Source organism: Pantherophis guttatus, chromosome 13, assembly GCF_059756535.1.
Source record: "Pantherophis guttatus breed Tessera chromosome 13, ASM5975653v1, whole genome shotgun sequence".
Taxonomy (NCBI): domain Eukaryota; kingdom Metazoa; phylum Chordata; class Lepidosauria; order Squamata; family Colubridae; genus Pantherophis; species Pantherophis guttatus.
The window spans coordinates 6,741,759-6,767,082 of NC_142075.1; the positions used below are offsets into that span (position 1 = coordinate 6,741,759).

Here is a 25,324-nt window from a genome sequence, read left to right on the forward strand (position 1 = left end):
TGCAAAGACGAAGAAAAATGTACCAAGTTTTAAGCACAGGAACAGATCGCTTTGGTAAAAGCTCTAGGAAAAAAAGGAATATATACATATCATTTTTGCTCCTCTTTCAACCCCTGTAGATGGAGCCCTGCGCTAAGAGCTAACAAAACCTACCAGCCGCACATCGACTTGCCTTTGGGTTGATGATGATAGATTGTGTTGTTTTCTTCATTACTTTAAACCTAATCAGCACTCAGTGTAATTTGAGTAATGATAGCTCATTATTGGCGATTGTGAAATTTGAGGCTCTCCTCGTTTTACCTCCAAAAGGCAGCCGGTTCGGATAAAAGGGGACCTCCATTCCCCATTTCATAGAATTGTGCCTGTGAGTATGGCAGGCCGTGGAAAGGGGGGGAAAATGCTTGTTGATGTTCAGGAACCGTTAATAGCTTTGTGGAATTTTTATCTTTTATTTTTTCTTAGCAGAGTCTGCTCGGTCATATACTGTATATGATAAATGTAGATTCTTGCTGGAGGTTTAAAACTCTCTCTCTCTCTGTCTCTCTCTGTCCCTCCCTCCCTCCCACTCTCCCTCTCTCTTCCTCTCCCTTTCCCCCTCTCTCTGTCTCTCTCTGTCCCTTCCTCCCACTCTTCCTCTCTCTCCTGTCTCTCTCCCTCTCTCTCTGTCCTTCCCTCCCACTCTCCTCTCTCTCCCCATCTCTCTCAATCTCTCTTTCTCTCTGTCTCTCTCTATCCCTCCCTCCCACTCTCCCTCTCTCTTCCTCTCCCTTTCCTCCTCTCTGTCTCTCTCTGTCCCTCCCTCCCACTCTTCCTCTATCTCTGTGTGTCTCTCTCCCTCTCTCTCTGTCCTTCCCTCCCATTCTCCCTCTCTCCCTCCCTCCCTCCCATTCTCCCTCTCCCTCCCTCCACCGTTTCTTTGTCTCGCTCTCTCTCTGTTCCTCCCTCCCTCCCACAGTCCCTCTCTCTCCCTCTCTCTCCCTCCCTCCCACAGTCCCTCTCTCTCCCTCTCTCTCTCCCTCCCTCCCACTCTCCCTCTCTCTTTCTCTCTCTGTCCCTCCCTCACTCTCTCTCCCCCTCTTTCTTTCTCTCTCTCTTTCTCTCTGTCCCTCCCTCCCTCTCTCTCTCTCTCTCTCTTACACACACACACAAGCACACAGAGCTCAGAAGTTCTTTCCCCCCTATTCTTGCTCCATTTTCTTAAACCCAACACATTAATCCTAATCAATTAATTTCTTAATTATTAACCTTAATTTATTAAGCGGTGGGCGGGAAAGACAAAAGATAGCAGCCTTCCAATGTTTGAGGGATTCCTACAAAGATGAGGGAGTTAAATTATTTTCCAAAGCAATAAACGACCATATCTGGAATACTGCATCCAGGTTTGGTCACCACATTACAAAAAAGGTGTTGAGACTTTGGAAGAACTAAGATGGTTAAAGGACTGGAGGTTAAACCATATGAAGAACAGTTGCAGGATTTGGGCATGGCTAGTCCAGAGAAAAGAAGGACCAGGGGTGACATGATAGCAATATTCCAGTACTTAAGGGGCTACCACAAAGAGGAGGAGGTCAATTTAATAATTATAATAATTTTATTGTGATTGTACGTGTATATACAGTATACCCATACAATGAAGTTCACTTAATACCCAAAGACCAGGCCCAACACACATAACAATCCCCAAACACATCCCACCCACCACAATTCCCCACCCCTAAACCCCTAAACCACATCCACACAACAGACCAAGTAATGCTGTTCAACAGCTCACTGATGGTGGCCCTTTATTTTATTTAATTTATTTTCCAAAGCACCAGAAGGCAAGACAAGAAACAATGGATGGAAACTAAGCAAGGAGAGAAGCCATCTGGAATTAAGGAGAAACTTCCTAACAGTAAGAGCAATTAACCAGTGCTTGTCCTTAGAAGTTGTAGTTGTTCCATCATTGGAGGCTTTCAAAAAGAGACTGGACAGCCATTTGCCTGAAATGGTAGAGAGTCTCCTGCTTGAGCAAGGGGCTGGACTAGAAGACCTCCAAGGTCCCTTCCAACTCTCTTATTCTGCGTATAATCTAATCTTATTCCTTAATGCAGGTGGTCTGAGGAAGTCAGATGAATGGCTTCCATCGTTTTTAAAAAAATACGGCCAAGCGGCACAGGAGCAAAATGTATTTGTTTGTTTTTAAACTATTGATGGCTGTCATTTGATAGATCACAGAGCCTTGTGTTGCAAGCATTAAATGAAGCACAAAGTAGTCTTTCATTGCTTTTGCTTTGGAGATAAGTTGATTTCCAAAGTCTGAGGTTGGTGAATCAATTCTACATTCTTTGGCAACATCACCAAGTCTATTTTTTTTTAGTTAAGAAGTATTACTCAGAAAGTTTTTTGCTCCTGCTAAGTTGGCAACTGCTACAGTCAGCTTTTTCTTCATTACTTAAAATATCACTCAGCAGCCAAAGATATTTGAAGATGTTCTTTTTCTCTAAAAATTAGATATGTACATCTGTCTTTCACCTTTCCTTTCCTTTCCTTTCCTTTCCTTTCCTTTCCTTTCCTTTCCTTTCCTTTCCTTTCCTTTCCTTTCCTTTCCTTTCCTTTCCTTTCCCCTCCCTTCCCTTCTCTTCTCTTCTCTTCCCTTCCCTTCCCTTCCCTTCCTTTCCTTTATAAAAATATTTCAAAGAACATAAGAAAGTAAATTGAAAAGATATTAAAACATATAAAAAAACAAAACATGAACTACAGTTCTTGGCATTGAACATTAAATTGAACAGACTTTGTTAATGTAGCACAAATCAACAACAGAATTCTAAACAATAAAAATACAGCAAAATAATTCTAAAAATCATAGATCAAAAGAAACATATGATTCTACGGAAAAGGAAACCCTGATTTCCATTGTGGCACAAAACCATATATAAAATTATAATCCAAGAAATCTTTCCGGTTAGAATTAAATTCAGTACCAGATTTAAGTTTTCTATTTTTGATATCGAAACATATTACCACAATTTAATTAAGTATTCTTCAAAAAAAAAAAAATGGAATCAAATATCTTTTTCAACAGGAAGCATATAAAGCAGCTGTTAGCATATACAGTGCCAGTTCCTTGAATTTTGAACGACAATGTGATGAAATTTGATATTTGAGATATCAAATATTTGACAAATATCTCAGATTGGAATTATTTATTTATTACGTTTAAATGCCGCACATGCCACAGTTCAAGGCAACTCTGGGCAGCTTATGAAATTAAAATTTTAAAATCTGTTTCTATACTACCCTGAATGAGTTCCCAATATTTGGGGTCTTTACTACATTTTCACCACATATAAAAAAAAAGACCCAATATGTTTTTCTATCATTTCCAGCACTTTTAAGAGAGAGAGAAAATGTTCATTCTTGCAATCAAGGCTAAAGTCAGGTAGAAACAATAATAAAACATCTTATATCAATTCTTGCAGACTAATATTCCAAGGCAAGTTCATATTTTATAGAACTTGCCTTGGAGTATAGGTGTCAGCGTCCCAGCACTGACATATAATAAAGAGAGGAGAAGCTTGAACTTTTGCCTACTAAATCCCTTTGAAGATTCTGTCTCCTCGGAGATGGGAGAGGGGGGAGACATTCCTGTGATCTGACTAAGAAGAGATCAGGAAAGTGACTTGGAAGATAGCCAATGAGAAGCAGAGAATTGGGGATCAGAAAGGGAGGGATTGGGGGGCAAAGGTCAGTACTGACCGCGAAAGAGCCAGGATCAGATCGCTGTGCTCAAATAAAGAGAAAATTTCCTTAAAGATCGGCAGTTTGGAAATTCATTTATTTTGAGATAGCATCGAAATCTGACAATAGGCAAGAATGGGGAAGAAATCTTGCCTATCTATAATGATGTCCAACTTCTGCATCCATTTAATCATATCATTTTTAAACTTGCTTGGATCCAGAAACCTACTTCAAGCGTAGTTATAAATTGTGCCTAACAGATGTTCGGAATTATGTAGTAGGAGATTTTCAAATTCTCTCTCTTTTTTTTTCCCTTTCCTGGGTCATCGAACTGGAATCGCTGCCACTTTTGGGGGGGGGATCAAATGAATTCCATACTCACCCAAGTTAAAATTACATACTTTTTCAATGACAATGAATCCGTCCAGGCTGACAGATGTTGGCCTCAATTGCCCTGACCACAAATGGAGGATGAAGATTGTGGGGGGAAGAAATCAGAGCCAAACTTATTTTAGTGCCGCGATTCAATGGATTTATAGGCATTGGCAAAGTCTACGTGTTTGATGGCCAAAATATCAGGTGTAGCATTTTTCATTGTGGTGTTTGGCTTCGACATGACTAAAAATCTGGTGCTAAAAATGCGGCTTTATCTTTTTTTGATGCACACTCAATTGAAATAAGGATACTGAGCAGTGGTGAAATCTAATTTTTTTTTTACTACCGGTTCTGTGGGTGTGGCTTGGTGGGTGTGTTGTGGCTTGGTGGGCGTGGCTTGGTGGACATGGCAGGAGAAGGATACTGCAAAATCTCAATTCCCACCCCACTCCTGGGGGAAGGATATTGCAAAATTTCCATTCCCACCCCATTCTGGGGCCAGCCAGGGGTGGTATTTGCCAGTTCTCCGAACTACTCAAAATTTCCGCTATCGGTTCTCCAGAACCTGTCAGAACCTGCTGGATTTCACCCCTGATACTGAGGTTTGAATTTTTTTTTAAATTCCCCAAACGAACTCTTAACTTAGAGAGGTCTGTGGAGATTCTTGGTCATCCACGTCATAATTGTCTCAAAAGTGCTTTTTAATTCAGAAGGCAACCGGACTGGGATTTTTTTTTTTCCCTTGAGGAAGAAGAAAAACATTTCACTTCTCATCCAAGAAGGTTCATCAGTTCTGATAGGGGTGGGGATGGAAGGATAGGTTCTGATAAGATGTTGGGGGTGTGGGGGGGGAGAGAATGGAAGTATTGTATTTATTTGCATCATCTGCCCATGATCATTCTCTTTGAGAGCCATTGAGACCACTTGGGGATTTATCTATGCCCTCAGGATCACCTGAATCAGGGTGCAATTGGTTGTGGAAGCTTCTTGGAAGGTGGTGTCTTAGTCCTCCCCCTCTGTTCTAATGTAGGTTGATTCTTGTACCCCTCTTTCAAACCAACCTCTATCCAAGGTTGACTCAGCCTTCCATCCTTCCGAGGTGGGTAAAATGAGGACCCAAATTGTTGTTGGTGGTGGTGGGGGAATATACTGACTCTGTAAACCATTTAGAGAGCACTGTGAAGTGGTATATAAGTCTAAGGGCTATTGCTAAGTGGGAAGGAAGGAAGGAAGGAAGGAAGGAAGGAAGGAAGGAAGGAAGGAAGGAAGGAAGGAAGGAAGGAAGGAAGAACTTGGTGGTGCGGTGGTGAGACTGCAATATTGCAGGCCAATTCTGCCCACTGCCAGTTCGATCCTGACAGGCTCAAGGTTGACTCAGCCTTCCATCCTTCCGAGGTGGGTAAAATGAGGACCCAGATTGTTGGGAGCCATAGGCTGACTCTGAAAACCACTTAGAGGAAGCTGTAAAGCACTGTGAAGTGATATATGTCTAAGTGATATTGGGAAGGAAGGAAGGAAGGAAGGAAGGAAGGAAGGAAGGAAGGAAGGAAGGAAGGAAGGAAGGAAGGAAGGAAGGAAGGATGAACTATGGTGGTGCGGTGGTGAGACTGCAATATTGCAGGCTAATTCTGCCCACTGCCAGGAGTTCAATCCTGACCAACTCAAGGTTGACTCAGCCTTCCATCCTTCCGAGGTGGGTAAAATGACCCAGATTGTTGGGAGCCATAGGCTGACTCTGAAAACCGCTTAGAGGAAGCTGTAAAGCACTGTGAAGTGATATATAAGACTAAGTGATATTGGGAAGGAAGGAAGGAAGGAAGGAAAGAAGGAAGGAAGGAAGGAAGGAAGGAAGGAAGGAAGGATCTGTGGTAGCGCAGTGGTTAGAATGCAATATTGCAGGCTAATCCTGCCGACTGCCAACAGTTCGATCCTGACCGGCTCAAGATTGACTCAGCCTTCCATCCTTCCGAGGTGGGTAAAATGAGGACTCAGATTGCTGGGGGCAAGAGGCTGACTCTGTAAACCGCTTAGAGAGGGCTGTAAAGCACTGTAAAGCGGTATACAAGTCTAAGTGCTGTTGCTATCGCTATTGTATTACTTTCCCCACTTCCTTAATCCATATATAAAGAGCAGAAGTGGTCTATTCAGAATCCAGGGAGATTTCTGAATAAGAGATGAGCCCGACTGACGGCTTGAGTAAGACTCGAGACAACGACGTGAAACACAAGAGGATAAAATTCTCATACTTTATATAAGCTTCATGAAAATATAAGCCATGGTCAGATAGTCACCCACACATTGCTGGTTTCATAGGAACGTGGGGAAAAAGGGTCTTTCTAGGTGAGGGCCCTTGTTTGAAACTCACTGTGCCCATCTCCTACAGCAGAGGTCTTCAAACTTGGCAGCTTTAAGACTTGTGGACTTCAACTCCCAGAATTCTCCAGCCAGCATAGCTGGAGAATTCTGGGAGTTGAAGTCCACAAGTCTTAAAGCTGCCAAGTTTGAAGACCTTTGTCCTACAGGGATGTTGGAACCTGTATCTCTGATCCATTTTCCTTCTTCATCAGAGGTGAGTTTCAGCAGGTTCTGACCAGTTCTGGAGAACCAGTAGTGGAAATTTTGAGTAGTTCGGAGAACCGGTAGTAAAAATTCTGACTGGCCCTGCCCTCATCTATTCTCTGCCTCCCAAGTCCCAGCTGATCGGGAGGAAATGGGGATTTTGCAATATCCTTCCCCTGAATTGGAGAGCGAATGAAGATTTTACAGTATCCTTCCCCTGCCACTCCCACCAAGCCACTCCCACCAAGCCATGCCACGCCCACCAAGCCACACCCATAGAACCGGTAGTAAAAAATTTCTAAACCCACCACTGTAATCTTCATGCTTTACTTTTTAGCATTTTAATCAATTTGATCCCTATGTACGATGAGGACCATGTTTTCTTGGAGAAATTAAAGGAGAAAAGGAGAACAAATCTAAAAGAGGGTCACAAGGATCATTTTTTTTTAAAAAAAGTATTTTTGTTTATGGCTTTGCTTTGCGTAGGAAAATCCGAGAAAAACTTAACGAAAGCACATATTCTAATAAAAACGTCTCTAACTATAATCTATGATCTATAAAAACAACAGTGCACGGATGTTTATTTTCAAAGACAACTGCATTTTGCCTGTTTTTCATGCGGATGTGAAAGACGGCGGTACCGTTTTTAAGGTTAAAGCCAAAGGTCCAAAGTAAAGGACAAAAATGAGCTTTTGAAAAATAACTACAGGAAATCCTCGACTCACGACCACAATGGAGCCCAAGATTCCTTGTGTGTCCAATCATAATTGGCCAATAAAAAATTCTATTCTATTCTATTCTATTCTATTCTATTCTATTCTATTCTATTCTATTCTATTCTATTCTATTCTATTCCATTCCATTCTCTCTTCTCTTCTCTTCTCTTCTCTTCTCTTCTCTTCTCTTCTCTTCTCTTCTCTTCTCTTCTCTTCTCTTCTCTTCCCTTCCCTTCCCTTCCATTCTATTCTATTCTATTCTATTCTTTCTTCATTCCATTCTTCTATTCTATTCTATTCTATTCTATTCTATTCTATTCTATTCTATTCTATTCTATTCTATTCTATTCTATTCTATTCTATTCCATTCCATTCCATTCTCTATTCTATTCTATTCTATTCTATTCTATTCTATTCTATTCTATTCTATTCTATTCTATTCTATTCTATTCTTTCTTCATTCCATTATTCTATTCTATTCTATTCTATTCTATTCTATTCTATTCTATTCTATTCTATTCTATTCTATTCTATTCTATTCTATTCTATTCTATTCCATTCCATTCCATTCTTCATTCCATTATTCTATTCTATTCTATTCTATTCTATTCTATTCTATTCTATTCTATTCTATTCTATTCTATTCCATTCCATTCTTCATTCCATTATTCTATTCTATTCTATTCTATTCTATTCTATTCTATTCTATTCTATTCTATTCATGGGGAATCCTAACATTCCCCTTCCCTTACGCCTTGTTGCAATTTCCGTCAAATGCCTGCCGTCTGGCTACCAGCTTTTGTTCAGTGTCCCCAAATTCGGAGACACAAAACACAAAACAAAGGACCAAAAACAAGACAAAAACGAGGCGTCATTTGCATTCCTAGTTTGGAGTAATCAGGGAGAGGTAGATTTGGTTTCGTTTCGGATTAAACAAATGCCCCTGATGGATTTCTTCCCCCTTGTTTACTAGGAAGACACGGTCTGCGCCTCAGTTTCTGAGCGGTAAATTCGTTGGGCACAGAACAGCCAGAGCAATCCCTGGAGGTAGCAATATTGCAACTCTCTCTCTCCCTCCGCTTTTTTGCTGTAATTTCACAATGCATTTTGCATCTTAGAAGAAAGGGGGGGGAAGCAACTCTCTTTTCTGCACCTACCCCCTCCCCAATCTAAGACATCATAGCCCACTTCATTAGTATCTGTGGCATATTCTGCAACCGAGGTGCTTTTGGGTAAGGAGATTTTGTGTCTCCTACTAGGGATTATCCCATTCAGCCTAAGGGTCATTCTCAGTGAATGTAACACAACCGGCAGAAAATGCTTGAATCAATGGTCAAAAAAAAAAAAAAAAAAGAAAAAAAGAAAAAAAAGAAAAAAAGAAAGAAAGAAAAAACCCTATCTGGAGGGGACGAGAAAACTCATTTGCTTAAGCTAAAACCAGAGAACTCAATGCATATAAATTACAGGCCCCCTTTTCTTCTTTGATGGCGGTGAATACTCTTGTGTGCGAGTGAGTGTGTGCGTGCCTGAGTGTGTTTTAAATCACAAGCAGGATGCCTAAGATGACTGAGCAACCAGCAGCTAAGTACATTCTGATATTCTAAACATCACAATAATGTGATCATTTGGATTCATACTGAGAAGAGTAAAAACAATATGCTTTCTGATTAAATTATTCACGCTTGTAGCTTTTAAGTTTCAATTATAGATATCAACAACGTATGCAAGAAGGAGCAAGGAAAATGCAAACATTTCCTAGTGGAGAATATTCAAAGCAGCCAAGTTTGAGTGAAATCATTTGGAGAGAGAGAGAGAGAAAATAAAATAGATGGCTACAACTTCATGTTGCGTGTGTAGGTGTCTGAAGATTTCTCATTTAATTTGTAAATTTGAGATTGCTCGTGAGCTGATATATATTCAAATAAGTTTTCCACGGGATTTAAGTGTTTGGCAAGGTGCATTCTTCATCCAAAAAAAAAAAAAAAAAAGCAAAGTAGAGATTGCTTAATAAAATCCAGCATCTCAAATTTTACCTTTTAAAGGGTGCAGCTAAATGAGGTTTTAATGGGGTATCTGCTTGTAATTTTGTCAATTAATACCACCACCAGAATATGCTCCTAATTTAAAAACAGTTTTTAGTTTAAGTTAGCACAGGAATATGTGCTGACCTATTTTCCTTTCCATGCATTGATACTTACGTACTTCAATGTCACGTGGGTTTTGTACAGGAAAATTGGAAAAATAAATCTATAAAGGATATAATATCCTGAAAGAAACCAACGCAGCTTCTTTGTTAAGCAAATCTATTCTGATAATTGCCGACTCATTTTTATTTAGGCAATATCTTGATTACATTAATTGAAAGTTACAAGGGGAGGTTGCATTTTATGTTATCCATTTTACGATCGTTTCTCACGGGGATGGTGAGCATGTTTGTAGTTTTTCATTTGATGTTTCCGGTGAGTTTGAAATGATATGCTTTGGATTAGTTAAATCTGTTCCCCTTCAGCTAAAAATGCTCTGAAGCTTCCAGAGCTGAGAAGAATTTCCACTTTGGAAAATAAAAAGAAGCAGAAAACATCACCCCTTGATCCTTCCAGACTGTGAAGTTTCTATTTTTGTGCTTCTTAAATACTCTGAAGTGAGATTTTTGGCTGGTCTAACTACAAATAAATTCTCATTTATTTGGGTATGTATGACAATTTAGATTGGTCTTTTTTATATGTATAGAATCGTAAGAATTGTTCATCAATTTATCATATGCATTTTTTTTAAAAAAAGTGATGAGAATTTTTACATTACTTTTCCTATACAAATTTTTAACGGCAATTCTTAGCAAGCGACTGGACTGCAAAATTATGGGGAAGTGTGTGGTCTGTACATTACTGTAAGTAATTTTCTGATGCAAATATTTTCTGCGTGAGAAGTGCAAATCAAGACAGTTCAATTAAAAATGCTCCCCTCCCATCCCTGAACAACAGGGAAATAAGGAAATGGTAGTGTGTTTTAGTCTGGCAAGATTCTGTCCAGAGGTGTAGAATAATAAATACATCTGCTTGGAAAAGTCACAGCATGCTTTTTTGGGTTTTTTTTTTTTTAGGCCTTGACACAAGATATAAATACTGTAAAGCAAAAAATCACACCCTTTAACTGCCTGTGTCAAGGAGAAGGGAAATCAGCAGATGGGTCTAAAGATTTATTGCAAGTTTAAGATCTCTGCAAGAATTTGAACTAGCAAAATTGGTGGTAAATAAGAATTCAAGGTGGGCCAGACTTACATCTCTTGTGGGCATGAAGGGACTCGTGACTGATAACACATTTGACCCCTCTCTCGGGTTCGGCCTGGTCATCTCCTGCAGCCTGCAAAAGAAATAAGACATTTCACTTCCATGAAGATTCTGTTATCCCCTCATTCAAAGTTCTAGGTGAGTCACTCTACAGCAGGGGACTCTGCTGGGGGTTTACAGGGGTTTGGGAGAACCTCTAGCTAAGATTCTGTGCAGTTCGGAGAACCCTCAAATCCCACTCCTGGCTGGCCCCGCTCATCCCAGGAGTCCCCACATGGCCCATTTTGGATGCAGGTAAGTGCAGGGTATGTGTGGAGCCTCAGGGAGGATGAAAAACGGGCCTACCAGAAGTTTGGGAAGGCCATAAACAAGCCCATTTCCGGCTTCAGAGGGCCTCCAGAACCTGGGGAGTCCATTTTCGCCCTCCCAGAGGCTCGAGGAAAGCCTCCGGAGCCTGGGGAGGGCAAAAATGCCACCACCCCCTCCGCTGTGGTACAGGAGGCTGACTAGGCCACGCCCACCCAGCAACCAGGCAGAGAACCCCTTGCTAAAATTTTTGAAGCCCACCCTTGCTCTACAGATATGTGAAACATCTTCCTACCTGGGTTCCCCAGTTGAGTTTATCATACTTCCCACGAAAACCTGTCTGTATCCAATTAGGGCAGCCTTTCTTGACCTGTGTTAGACTGCAATTCCCACATTTCCCTCTCCGCTTAAGGAAGGCAGCTCAGGGAGAAGGGATCTTCTAGGCGCACTGGTCCTTCGTTCAACAGAGGTGAGACAACAGCGTGACAGGAAGGAGATGGGAAGACCCAAGGCACACCACAATTAAGGTATAACAAACAAGCTGCCACCGCTAGCAGTTAGTTAATGACACATTTGTCAGCTCTGTTTGTTTAAGGGGTTATGTCCCCTGCATTTTCCCTCCCTCTGACTCAGCAAGCGGTAACCATTGCTGGAGATATTTGTCAGTTGAGTTGGTGTTTCCGCAGGAAGATATCTCTGTCAAGGATAATTAAAGCTTTTCTCTGCATCTATCTTAAGAGTCAAGAAGGTCTGCTCACAAACGTCCTTCAAACCAAAGGGGGAGAGGAAATTTTCACTGCCTTGGTGTTGTCAGTCGGCATGTATGCTCTCCTACAAGCTTTCACGCCCTCCCTGCTTGTTCCCTCCCGTTCTTTTTTTTTTTTTCCTATGACACTTGAACTTTTAATTGGTTGTTTTGGCTGATGGGATCCGATGGGTGGTTGAAATATTAACAATGATTTGGCCCAAGCTGCTTGTTTGGAGGAGACTGCTGGTCAGTGATGGTGTTCGTAGATGCCTGGGAAAGTCACTCTTGGATATTGCAGCGACGTGACTGCAAGAAGGGCAATGCTCTCTACATGGGGCTCCCCTTGAGGAGCACCCGGAGGCTCCAACTGGCGCAGAGTGCGGCCGCGCGGGTGGTAATGGGAGCGACATGGCGCTCCCATGTAACACCTCTCCTGTGCGAGCTGCACTGGCTCCCAGTGGTCTTCCGGGTGCGCTTCAAGGTTTTGGTTACCACCTTTAAAGCGCTCCATGGCTTAGGACCTGGTTATTTACGGGACTGCCTACTACCACCAATAGCCTCCCACCGGCCAGTACGCTCCCATAGAGAGGGGCTCCTCCGGGTGCCGTCAGCCAAACAGTGTCGACTGGCGGCCCCCAGGGGGAGAGCCTTCTCTGTGGGGGCACCTACCATCTGGAATGAGCTCCCCCCGGAGATACGGAGGATCCCGGATCTGCGCTCCTTCCGCCGTGCTGTGAAGACCTTTTTATTCCATCAGGCGGGCTTGGCCTAATTTCTTCCCTTTTTAAATATGTAAATTTTAATCTGTTTTTAAATTATTGGGGTGTTTTAATCTGTCTGGGCCAAAATGATTTAATTTGATTTTATCTGGTTTTTAATTTTTTTTGTATTTATGTATTTTATTGTTGGCTGTTCACCGCCCTGAGTCCTTTGGGAGTAGGGCGGTATACAAATCAAATAAACCTAAACCTAATGGTGGTGGGTGATGCAGTGGGATTCACCTGGCCTGTTCATCCAACCAAGGGTATACCATATTGTTAATACCAAAATAATCCAGAGCTATTATTAGAAAGTACTGAAGCATTCAAACGAGAGGAGAAGTGGTTTTGGTACTAGCTTCTGTTGGATCAAAAAGGTGTCTGAAACTGGATTTCAGCCTGGAGATAGGGAGGAGAAAACGAGAAGAGGAAGAGAAGCAGTTTGGGCTTAGTAGTTAAGGTATCAACTCACAAAGCATCCCTGGCCTGCTCTCGAGTTGCCATAGGCAAGGGAGATGGGAAACCGACGAAGCAGCACAACAGCCAAAGACAGGAGCACATTCTACACATATCTTTCTCAAGGCTGTCTCCCAGAGTTACCCACAGCGGCCGGAGGGGAGTGATCTCTACAATCTGCGAAATTGCTCCATTGGCGAATGTGATTGATGACACACCCTGGGGTGAGGGGGGGAAATGGGGTCATGATTTTAAATTACGTGGGGTCAGAGTTGGCTTCACTTGGGGATCTGCTGACATATAGCGCCTAATAAATAACTGGATTTCTTTCGAAGCTTGGCTCGAGGCTCATGATTTAATTAGGGCATCCATCGGAACCCTGATGAAAGGCACCAGTCTACAAATCAGGAGATTGTGAAAGCCAGCTGAGTGATTTTTGGTCAAATTCAGGAGGAGGCTGTGAGTTCTAGTCCTGATTTAGGCATTAAAAACTGGCGGGAAGACTTTGGCCCAATCACCAGGAGATGGTGAATTCTAGTCCCACATGAGAGGCAGCTGGGTGACTTTGGTCCAGTTCTTCTCTCTTAGTCCAATCCACTGTACAGGGTTGTTTTTGTGAGGAAAATTAGAGGAGGAAAGACTATTAGGTATATTTGCTGCCTTGAGTTATTTATAAAACCAATAAAGGTGGGATATAGTGTGGTCTCTTCTAAGATGCTTTCATTCTTCTTCTTTTTCTCTTGTGGGCTGAAATACCTTCTGCATGACAGTTGTTTAGGCTGCAGCTCTTCCTCTGGTCTCCGAAGATCATTCCCACATACCCTTACAAGTACAACCATAGCTTTACAAACAATCGCTTACTCCAAAGCAAATTTTCCCAAGAAACAAAAGGACAATGATTCCACCCCAGAAAGCACACCCAAGGTCAACATAGTCTAGTTAGGTTTAAGGCAGTGGTGAAATGTAAAATTTGTTACTACCAGTTCTGTGGGCGCGGCTTGGTGGGTGACTGGGTGGGCGTGGCCAACTTTTTTTTTTTAACTTTTAAAAGCATTTTTTCTACAACTTCTTCGGCCGAAGAGGTTGCAGAAAAAAATGCTTTTAAAAACCTCTGACGATCCCAGCTGAGCCACGCGATCATCAGAGGCTTTTTTTTAAACTTAAAAGCATTTTTCCAGCCGAAGAGGTTGTAGAATTTTTTTTTTTAATTTTTAAAATTTTAAAATTTTAAAAATAAAAAAAAAACCTCTGATGATCGTGCGGCTCAGCTGGGCATGGGGGTGGGGGGGCGGGGTGCAGGGATTTTTGCCACCCACCGCCATCGCTACTGGATCGGGCGATCCGGTCCGAACCGGGAGCATTTCACCCCTGGTTTAAGGAACAAAATCAAAACATCCTTGGATAATGTTTTTTTTTTTAATTGCATTTTTTCTCTTTACGTATCTCTATTACATATTTAACAGATCTGTGACATTCTTCATACAACTAGAATCAATATTCAATACATTATATACATTCTATTTTTAAACCTTCTATGGACGGGGTCTTAATTAGGGCTAATTTTGTGTGTGGGGCTTCATTTGATCGCATCAGCTCAAAAACGGGATAGGGCTTCTTTTCAAGGTGGGTCGTCTTTTTTGGAGAAACACGGTAGCAACAGCATCGCTAAAGAAATCCTAATAGACTAAACTTCTGCTGTGAAAATAGTAAAAAAAGAGAAAGCATATATTTAATCCCAGCCACCAATAAAAAGACTTAGTTAAGCAAAGACATTCCAACTTCTATTGCTGCTACCTCAGCTGGGCAAAGCTTCAACTTGCCTATCAGACTATAAAGATCTTTTTCCAAATTGTGTATTAATCTGACGGTTTCCCAGGGATCTGTTTTATCCGTGGAATTAATGTTTAGGTTAATGTCCCTAAACATGAAATCAAATAAAGAAAATGTTCAGCTCCATCTAGTTTGTAAGGAATGAGGATGTGTCTCCACCTCCCCAACTCCAGGAATTCTGTTCTTAGGATCTCTTATCTTTCAGACTTGCGGAAGATGGGAGGGGAATCTAGGAAACTTTGCAAACTTCCCAAAATTGTTTAGATTAGCCCAACTGTTAACTGGCCTCCTGGCTGATCCCTGGTTGATGGACTTCAGAGATAAAGCTGAAGCCAAGAAACACTCAGCCAGCACTAAGGTGTACTATACAACCTGCCCCTTGAGAATTCAAGCCTCCCTGCTAACCATTTCCAAATGGTGCTCTGTAGTTAACCCTCCTAAAAACCATGAACCAGGTGGAAGCAGTTAATGTCACATATCTCCTTTGTCAGATTGGGAAAAGAGGCTCTTGAGTCATGGCTGCCAGGAAGCAGAGTAAGTGTCATTTACGCAAATTACAAAACACGATCTTCGCAGTTGGGCTTTGTAAAGGACTGGCACAGTTCCCACAATATGTTCCGCGCAATAAGCTTCACCTCCTCGCCAGCGGTTTTAATGTCAGTGAAACCCAGCCCGGTTCAAACTGGAAGGGACCTCATAGATAGCTGAAGTCTAAAACATAAAGCAGGATCTCCTTTCTCGCTCTTAACTTAACATTCATTGAAATCGATTCCAAGAAGTGCTTCTTGTGAGCATCAGCCCCGGGGGTCTTTGTGAAGGTCTCCCTGGTGGTGGACTAGTCCAACTGGATGTCGAGAAATTTGAATTGGACGCAGCAGGGGGTCACTGTGTGAGAAATGACAATCGATGCTTAGGTAGGCAGCATAGCTAGTTTTGTTTTGTTTTTTATCTTGAGTTGGCAATCAATTGGTCCTATGCCCAATTGGTAGTTTTTTGCTGGGGATATTGCTTACTGACTGTGCCAACTTTGACAAACAAGCCAACAGTAAGCAACAGCCCAGGGGTGAAATCCAGCAGGTTCTTACAGGTTCTGGAGAACCGGTAGTGGAAATTTTGAGCAGTTCAGGGAACCGGCAAATACTGCCTCTGGCTGGTCCCAGAGTGGGGTGGGAATGGAGATTTTGCTATATCCTCCCCCTGGAATGGGGTGGGAATGGAGATTTTGCAGTATCCTTCCCCCTGGAGTGGGGTGGGAATGGAGATTTTGCAGTATCCTTCCCCTGGAGTGGGGTGGGAATGGAGATTTTGCAGTATCCTTCCCCTGGAGTGGGGAGGGAATGGAGATTTTGCAGTATCCTTCCCCTGGAGTGGGGTGGGAATGGAGATTTTGCAGTATCTTTCCCCTGCCACTCCCACCAAGCCACACCCACCAAGCCACACCATGCCCACCAAGCCACACCCACAGAACCGGTAATAAAAAAAATTGGATTTCACCACTGCAACAGCCTAATTAAAGAAACACAAGAACACTCTCCCACTAACACTGACAGGGTAAGCCACTAGTGTATAAAATAAGAGCAAATCGTACTCCCTTCAAGCACTGATGATGTTGCCTAGTTTGGTAATGAAAATCTGCAAGAAAACCAAGAAGCTCAGATAGCACCAGGGACCCCATAGTCATCCTCTTCCTCCTTCCTTTTCCATCCCTTCTCCTCCTCCTCCTCTTCACAAACACAACTTCCTTCTAAAACTGATAGTGTTATCTAGTTCAGTGGTGGGTTTCAAATTTTTTTACTACCAGTTCTGTGGGTGTGGCTTGGTGGGTGTGGCAGGGGAAGGATACTGTAAAATCTCCATTCCCACCCCACTCCGGGGGAAGGATACTGCAAAATCCCCATTTCCTCCTGATAAACTGGGACTCGGGAGGCAGAGAATAGAGGGGGGCGGGACCAGTTAGAATTTTTACTACCGGTTCTCTGAACTACTCAAAATTTCCACTACCGGTTCTCTAGATTTGTGAGAACCTGCTGAAACCCACCTCTGATCTAGTTGGATAATGAAATGTCAGCAAGAAAACCACCTACTTCAGAGAGTACCAAATACTCCATAGCTCAATCCAGCCTACAAATATTCTCTTCCATTGGTGTTCTGTTTTCAATATCTGTAATATTTCCAGCCATGTCCTTAAGAGGCCAAGCAGTATAATTCTTCACTGTGTCTGTGTGTCTGTGTCTTCAGAGAAGCATCATACAACCAGCTGATGTTCTAGATCCATTGGGATACATTGACCCCCATAAAATCTTCACAGTGAAGCCACTTCATCAACCAACTTGTCAGGGTTCTGTCTGTTTCCCTGGTTTGCATCATGACCTCTGACCGCCATTAACTTCCTATTTCCTTCTGGCCTTTCCAACTAGGAGCAGGCAAATCCTGATCTTTCCAGAAGAGGCAGCTATTCTCCCATGGTTTTCCAAGATTAGCCCAAGTTTTTACACACATACATAGACTTGAAGCACTAATTTCCTTAACTTTGTTTGTCTAGAATTTGAAGATATTATTCCATAATTAGAGGCTGTAAATAAAGTTTACAAAATTTAATCCAATTCCATAAAAAGGGAGACTATTTGCTAATTTTCAATTATTGGTAAAAGGAAGGGATAGCGATAGCATTTAGAATTATATACCATATAAATATAGACTTATATACCATAGCATTTAGACTTGTATACCATAATGCCTTGGGAAGGCCACACTTGGAATACTGCATTCAGTTTTGGTCGCCACGATATAAAAAGGATGTGGAGACTCTAGAAAGAGCGCAGAGAAGAACAACAAAGATGATTAGGGACTGGAGGCTAAAACATATGAAGAACGGTTGCAGGAACTGGGTATGTTTAGTTTAATGAAAAGAAGGACTAGGGGAGACATCATAGCAGTCTTCCAATATCTCAGAGGCTGCCACAAAGAAGAGGGAGTCAAGCTGTTCTCCAAAGCCCCCGAGGGAAGGACAAGAAGCAATGGGTGGAAACTAATCAAGGAGAGAAGCAACCTAGAACTAAGGAGAAATTTCCTGACAGTGAGAACAATTAATCAGTGGAACAACTTGCCTCCAGAAGTTGTGAATGCCCCAACACTGGCAGTTTTTAAGAAGATGTTGGATAACTATTTGTCTGAAATGGTGTACGGTTTCCTGCCTAAGCAGGGGATTGGACTAGAAGACCTCCAAGGTCCCTTCCAACTCTGTTATTCTATTCTATATATACATGAGCTAAACTCATTTTCCCTTCAACTTCCTCAAAAACCAAGAAGGAAAGCCATTTTTTCCCCAGGTCTTTGAGTTGCTTCTAACTGGAAGTAGCTGTTTTTTTTCCTATTTCCACCTTCTAAGCTTCTCCTAGAAAAATAAAATGCTTTGTTTGAGTAGAAGTCAAATGCATAAAGAAATGTGTCTTTGTCTTCCACCATTGTGACCAAAAGTCCCTCTCAAACCAACTCAGCTTTCCACGGTAACTTGCATTTTGCTATTATTTTGTCGTCTAATGAAGCAGGTTATTATATTATATTATACCACCTCACAGTGCTTTACAACATTCTCAAAGTGGTTTACAGGGTGAGCATTTTGGCCCACCAACAATCTGGGTCCTCATTTTACCCACCTCAGAAGGATGGAAGGCTGAGTCAAACTTGAGCTGGTCAGGATCGAACTGCTGGCAGGAGGCAGAATTAGTCTGCAAATGCTGCATTCTAACCATTGCATCACCACAGTGAATTAATGGTATGTGAAAATGACCTTGGCAGTGGAAGGTGATATTTTCAAGGGAACCCATCAGATAAGAGACTGCATAGCCCACAGCTGTATAATGGCTGGAGAAAGAAGCTCAGAAGATACTCATCCTATTTTGGGGTCTGTAAAGGATGTGGTAGAAGATTTTTACTTTCAGACTCGCAAGTTTCTGTTAATGTACCTTTATAATTAAATAGAATTAACTCATCTTGCCACAGTTCCGGTCTGGTCTTTGTGGATGGCTGACAGGCAGATAACTTTGGATTTATGAAGTCAGACTCAACATTTGGTTACCAGGATGAGTTGGCCTGTTTTCCTAAAAGCTACAAGACAAAAGCTTGACATCATTTCTGTTAGTTTTTGTTGAATTTCATTATATGTCACACATGTAGTGTGGTGAACAGAGATATTTGGTTCCTTCTGAAAAAAAAATTCTAACGTGCACCAGATAACTGGAAACCTAAACCTAAATTAAGGAGCCTTGGTGGCGTAGCAGACTAAAGCACTGTTAAGTAACACCAGCTGCCTGCAATTACTGCAAGTTCAAATCTCACCAGGCTCAAGGTTGACCCAGCCTTCCATCCTTTCGTGGTAGGTAAAATGAGGACCCAGTTTGTGGGGGCAATAAGCTGACTTTGTATAAAAAAGAACATCGCTTGGGGGGGGGGGAGCAGGCGAAAGCCCTACTAAGCAGGTATATACAAAAAGTATGAAAGCTTTTGCTTAACACATTGTAAGCTGCCCTGAGTCTCCGGAAAAGGGCGGCATATAAATCGAACCAATAAATAAATAAATAAATTTTTAATCATCTGATTTTAGAATTATGCTGGGATTTATAGAGTCAAATGTATAGGGTGGAATAAATTATATTAAAATCTGGGGAAAAAATTATTGAACATTTCTTCCAAATGAACTAAGTAAAAATGAAAGTCAAGCAAGGGACAAAGAAACAAAAACACAACAATTTGAAATCTGAAAAAAACCAAAGAAAACTTACCCACACTTGCAAAGCTTTGCACGTCTCTAAGAACCCCGCTCTAAAAAGGTGACAAATTCATTAGCATTTAAATTGGGAATTGCAAATTAAATTCAGAATTATAGAAAGGAGAGAATTTTATCTGACAACTTTCCAGTTGTGGATTAAGTAACACTAGAATAATGTATGTTCCAAAGGAAAGTGAGGGCTTTGCAAATTTTGCTGGTCTCGAAGTGGCGTTGGGGGGATTATAAAAGAGAGCAGGACAAGCCAAGAAAAGTTATGATGAACCAAGATGGCTCTGTGGACTAAGCAGATGGTTCCCATTAAGGCTGATTGAAAATCTGTCTTGCCACTTTTTTGAAACATTCTCTCTCCTTCCTTGCATAAAAGCAATGGTTTTGCTACCATGTTCTATGCTTGAGAATTTCTTCTCCAATTTCTCTTTGTGGTAGTTTTGGCTTTTTTTTTTTTAATTAGAAGAGAAAAAGAAGAAAGAGAGGGGAGAAAAGAAGGAAAGGTTATAATAGTAATAGCAATAGCCCTTAGACTTATATACCGCTTCACAGTACTTTACAGCCCTCGCTAAGCGGTTTACAGAGTCAGCCTGTTGTCCCCAACAATCCTCATTTTACCAACCTTAGAAGGATGGAAGGCTGAGTCAACCTTGAGCCTGGTGAGATTCGAACTGCCAAATTACAGGCAGCTGGCAGTCAGCAGAAGTAGCCTGCAGTACTGCATTCCAACCACTGAGCCACCACGGCTACATACTGTGTTTCCCCAAAAATAAGACCCTGTCTTACATTTTTTTGAACCCTGAAATAAGCACTTGGCCTTATTTTCGGGGAGGTCTTATTATTTTGGGGTGTGTGGAGCAAGATGGGACCGCCCCGCCCCCGTGCCATATTTTGGGCCTAGGAGGCCTCCGTACACTTACCTGGGAGCCAAAATGGGGCATGTGGGGACTCCTGGAAGGGGCAGGGAGAGGAGGGGCCATCCAGCAATTTAACTACCGGTTCACATGAACTGGCCCGAACTGGCTGAATCCCACCACCAGAGAGCAGGTTATTCTGACAATTCACCTTAAATTTTCTTCTTTGCAAGGCATTTCTTTCTTTTTTTAAAAAAAAAAAAGTTTTTTATTTTAAACATAGTTAAAAAGACATACATAGACATACAACATATACAAGAATCTTAATTTCTTTTTCAGCTACATAACAGTGATCTATTTCTTATTATATATAAATATTTACAGATATTATAATGTTAACTTATTCAGCCTTTTTCTCCTATTATATTTCATTTCTACTAACATGTTAATTGATCTATCACATTTTTCTCTTTCCCTTCTTTCTTTCTTTCTCTCTCTCTCTCTTTCTCTCTCTCTCTCTCTTTCTTTCTTTCTTTCTTTCTTTCTTTCTTTCTTTCTTTCTTTCTTTCTTTCTTTCTTTCTTTCTTTCTTTCTTGAATTTGTATACCGCCCTACTCCCGAAGGACTCAGGGTGGTGAACAGCTGAATAAAATATATATAATATAAATGTTAAAAATTAAATTCCTTTAATTTATTTCCTTATTTTTCAGCCATTCATACCAATTATTCCACACTTTATAGTATTTGATTTCCTCTTTCCCCTGAATTTCTTTAGTTAGTTTATCCAGTTCTGCGCATTCCAGAATCTTTTTAATTATATCCTTATCTGGTGGTAATTCTTCTTTCTTCCAGTATTGCGCATATATAATACACGCTGCTGTCAATATATGTAGTATGAGATACTGTGTTTCTTTAGGATAATTTTCTATTGATATCCCTAATAGAAACTGTTCAGGTTTTCCCTCTATTGAATTCTGGATTATTTCTTCGATCCAATTTTTAATTTTCTTCCAAATTTTTTTCGCCACCGGGCATGTCCACCATTGGTGATAAAATATTCCATAACTAATTTTGCATTTCCAGCATTTCGGAGAATTTTCTTCTTTGCAAGGCATTTCAACGGCAAATTGTCTTTCCTCTAATGAAACGTAGGCCTGGCAGGAAAAACAAATCTGACACTAATTCCTACATTTGGACAATCTCACAGCAATGGAAGAAGCCCAGGGTATTTTAAATAAGAGGATTCATATCTTTGTCGCCAAGGAAGTGCTGATCACTAAAAAAAGAAAAGAAAAAAATCCTGTGTATTTTGCGGTCTGCACTTAACGAAAGCTATCATGTGATTTTTTAAAAAAAGCAAATCGCTTCGTTTTTATTGTTGAAGCCGCAGCTTCAAAAGAGTGACAGAATTAGTTTCAGCTGCCATTGCTTTATGTAAGAAAATATTCTCTTAATATTAGAATTTTATAACTATGCAGAATTATCTTAAGCTTTTTATGCATTTTTATATCTTTATGTCTTCCTCTCATATGTTACTGGTCCCTGACAGTAATAAGGTTATATGCGTATACCAATTCACTTAGTCGTTTCGTAATTTAGTATTTTAATATTATATTCGTTTCATAATTTAGTCAATCAATTTGAAGTATTTTTTAAAGTATTCCACTTGTATTTATAGGATTTACTTTGATCAATGTTATTTCTATCAATTGCTTAGAAATGTTTAGGTAACTGAATTTGAGATCTGTAAACCTTTAATAAAAATGTATTAAATGCTGGTCAATGGCTACAATAATGATAAATAACAAATAATAATAACGATTATTTTGGTTGGCTAGGGTTATTGTGTTAGCCGACATTCAATTCTTCCAAAGCAGCCTTTTAAAACATACATCTTCCTAATGTAAGTTTTTCTTTTATTATAACTCACTGTTTACATGCAATTTTCAGGAAAGGTAAAGATAAAGGTTTGGACATATGTGCTAGTTGTTCCCGACTCTAGGGGGCAGTGCTCATCTCCGTTTCAAAGCTGAAGAGCCAGCGTTGTCTGAAGACGTCTCCATGGTCATGTGGCCGGTAAGACTAACGTTTGATTCGGCTCTTGTTTCTTTCTTGTCAGTTTTCCTGCAAATTGCTTCTGGGCATTCTGCCAACCACAGTAAGATTACGGTTATCTGAAAGACTGTGCCTCAGAATTGAGTTATTATTCTTTGGATTCTTGTCGGCTGTTAATGAAGTTAAATTAACAGCCCTTGTGCAGAAAAGACTGATTTAAACTGTACTTGTGTTCGAAGAACTACTAAGAAAGCTCATTAGTAGTCTTTAATTAGTAAACTAAGGTTTGTACGGATTTTGTGTGTGCTGCGTTCTTTGGGGTCCGTAGCTGGAGCAGAACAATTATGGTCATTTGTGTCATGACTGAACGCTCTGAAATTATTTGTTCTATGATTCATTTTGTTGTTGTTGTTGTCTTGGCTATCCATGGTATAGTCTTCTCTTACACCAAAACTCAAAAGCATCATGTCAGCCTTTTTGATGCTTGCTTGCTATTGGCTGCCATAGTAACAGGGAGGGGGGAAGATTGGCATTTGGGTGGGGAAGTGAGCTGGAGTGAAGATGGCGTGTGTGTGAAGCAAAAGGGAGGGATGCTCTCGTGATCCACTGCGCAGCTGAATGGACTTGTTTATGTCCAGTCAAGGTCAACCGTCTCGACATACCAGATGGGCGAAAACCCCTGAAGATGCGCCCCACATGACACCATGTGGAATAGGGATTGGACATTCAGCCTGGGTCCCTGGAGGGGGAGGGATTTGGGGAAACTTTCAATATGTAACTTTCGCCCCTTTTGGCTCAGAACTTGCTTTTCTTTCGTTGCTATCATTTCAAACTCAGTATAAGTACCTCTTCTCTGCAAACATGGAGTTGGGGAGTCTTTCTTGGGTTCTGAATGGAGGCACGCCTGACGCATCAATACTCTTTGTACAATACCCTACTGCCATGATGGAGAACTTATGGCACGCGTGCCAGAGGTGGCACCGCAGCGCCCTCTCTGATGGCACGCGAGCCGTCGCCCCAGTTCAGCTCCACTGCACATGCGCACATGGCTCCCGCCGGCCAGCTGGTCTTTGGGTCTCTGCCGTGCATGCGCAGGGGCCGGGGCATCTGTGGGGGCATGCAGGAGGCCTGTGTGTGCATGGGGGGGGGACCGGGGCACATGCGGGGGCTGTGCACGCATGCGTGGGGCCATGGCGCAAGTGCGGGGGTGCCCACACATTGCATCTTGGGGGTTCGGGCATGCTTGTGCTTTGGGCACTCGTTCCGGAAAAGGTTAGCCATCACTGCCCTACTATTTCAAAATATAACATTGCCTTCCATAAAATATCACATGGAAAACTATTGCCTGCATTATTGTCATCATTTTAGGTATAAATACATGATGGCATCTGAATATGTCTTCCCCAGGCCCTTCACTGCTACTCTGCCAAGTGCTAGCCTAGAGCAGATTTTTGACTGCTGGTTCCTTTGCTGTTAACGGTGAATTTTTTAAAAAGGCAAAAGCGCTCACCATTTTAATATCCGTTCTGAGACTGTATGATGTATCTATTTAATCATAACTTCATTTTTGTTTTACACTGTGCTTCTTGACTTTCATTATTAGAGTTTGCAGTCCATTGGCAATGTTCAGCTATCAGAATAATATCACCAACATAACACAAAATATTGATGTTTCCTTCTTCAATTTTAAAACCATCTTCCAATTTGTTTCTCTGAAAATATATGGGTGATTAGAAAGCAGTACTGCAGGCTAACTCTTCCCAGTGCCAGGAGTTCAATCCTGACCAGCTCAAGGTTGACTCAGCCTTCCATCCTTCTGAGGTCAGTAAAATGAGGACCCAAATTGTTGAGGGGAATATCTGAAATTTGTAAACTGCTTTGTGTCAGCGCTCCAAACTATGATTTCCCCAGCGCTGACATGAATGAGTGGGAAAGAGCCTGTTAGAAGTAGTAGCTTGACTTTTCACCCAGTTCTTTCCCCCGGCAGATAACATCACCTAGGTGATGGGAGGAGGGGGAAATTACTGTGTCTTGAAGTAACTGAGATGAAAGATGGACTTGGAAGATGGCCAATGAGACACTGAGATTTGAGGAACGGAAAGGGAGGGGTTTGGGATCAGAGGATCAGTTTCGGCTGCAAATGAGTTGAGGACTAGATCGTTATTATTCAATAAATAAGAGATTTCATCAAAGACTTTGTGTTTGAGAATGAAATTTATTTGAGATAACATCGGAACCTGACACTTAGAGAGTGCTGCAAAGCACTATATATCTTCCATTGTTCATTTTAACAGATTAACAGATTAACAGAGTTGGAAGTGATCTTGTAGGTCATCTAGTCCAACCCCCTACCTAAGCAGGAGACCCTACACTATTTCTGACAGATGGCAGTCCAGTCTCTTCTTGAAAGCTTCCAGTGATGAAGCTCCCACAACATCTGAAGGCAACTTTTGTTCCATGGGTTGATTGCTCTCAGTCAGAAAATTCCTCCTTATTTCCAGGTTGAATCTCTCCTTGTTCAGTTTCCATCCATTATTCCTTGTCTGGCCTTCAGGAAAATAGTTTGACCCCCTCCTCTCTGGGGCAGCCCCTCAGATATTGGAAGTCTGCTATTGTGTCTCCCCTGGTTTTCTCTTCACTAGACTAGCCATGCCCAGTTCCTGCAACTGTTCATCGTATGTTTTAGAATTTCGCTCAAATGTTTTAGTTAAGCTTTCTCTCTAATGTGCTGGCCCTCTAATTCAGGGGATCGAAAGTCCCCCCCAAAAAACTTTTACCAATTGTCTTTTAAAATCACTCATTATCTTCAGGACCAGTGGTGGGTTGCCCCCGGTTCAAACTGGTTTGCAAGAACCGGTAGTAAAACTGGTGGGAGGCCCCGCC

The 25,324-nt window shown here is 41.5% G+C and overlaps 1 long non-coding RNA gene across 1 annotated transcript in view; it reads right to left on the bottom strand.

Moving 5' to 3' along the window:
* Positions 1-10,554: 10,554 nt before the first annotated feature.
* LOC117669884 (uncharacterized) overlaps positions 10,555-25,324 on the bottom strand; it is a 34,671-nt gene continuing 19,901 nt past the window's right edge. Inside the window, exon 2 of the long non-coding RNA XR_004592532.2 lies at positions 10,555-10,730. This is a non-coding gene — a long non-coding RNA (uncharacterized LOC117669884). The remainder of the gene's footprint in view (positions 10,731-25,324) is intronic.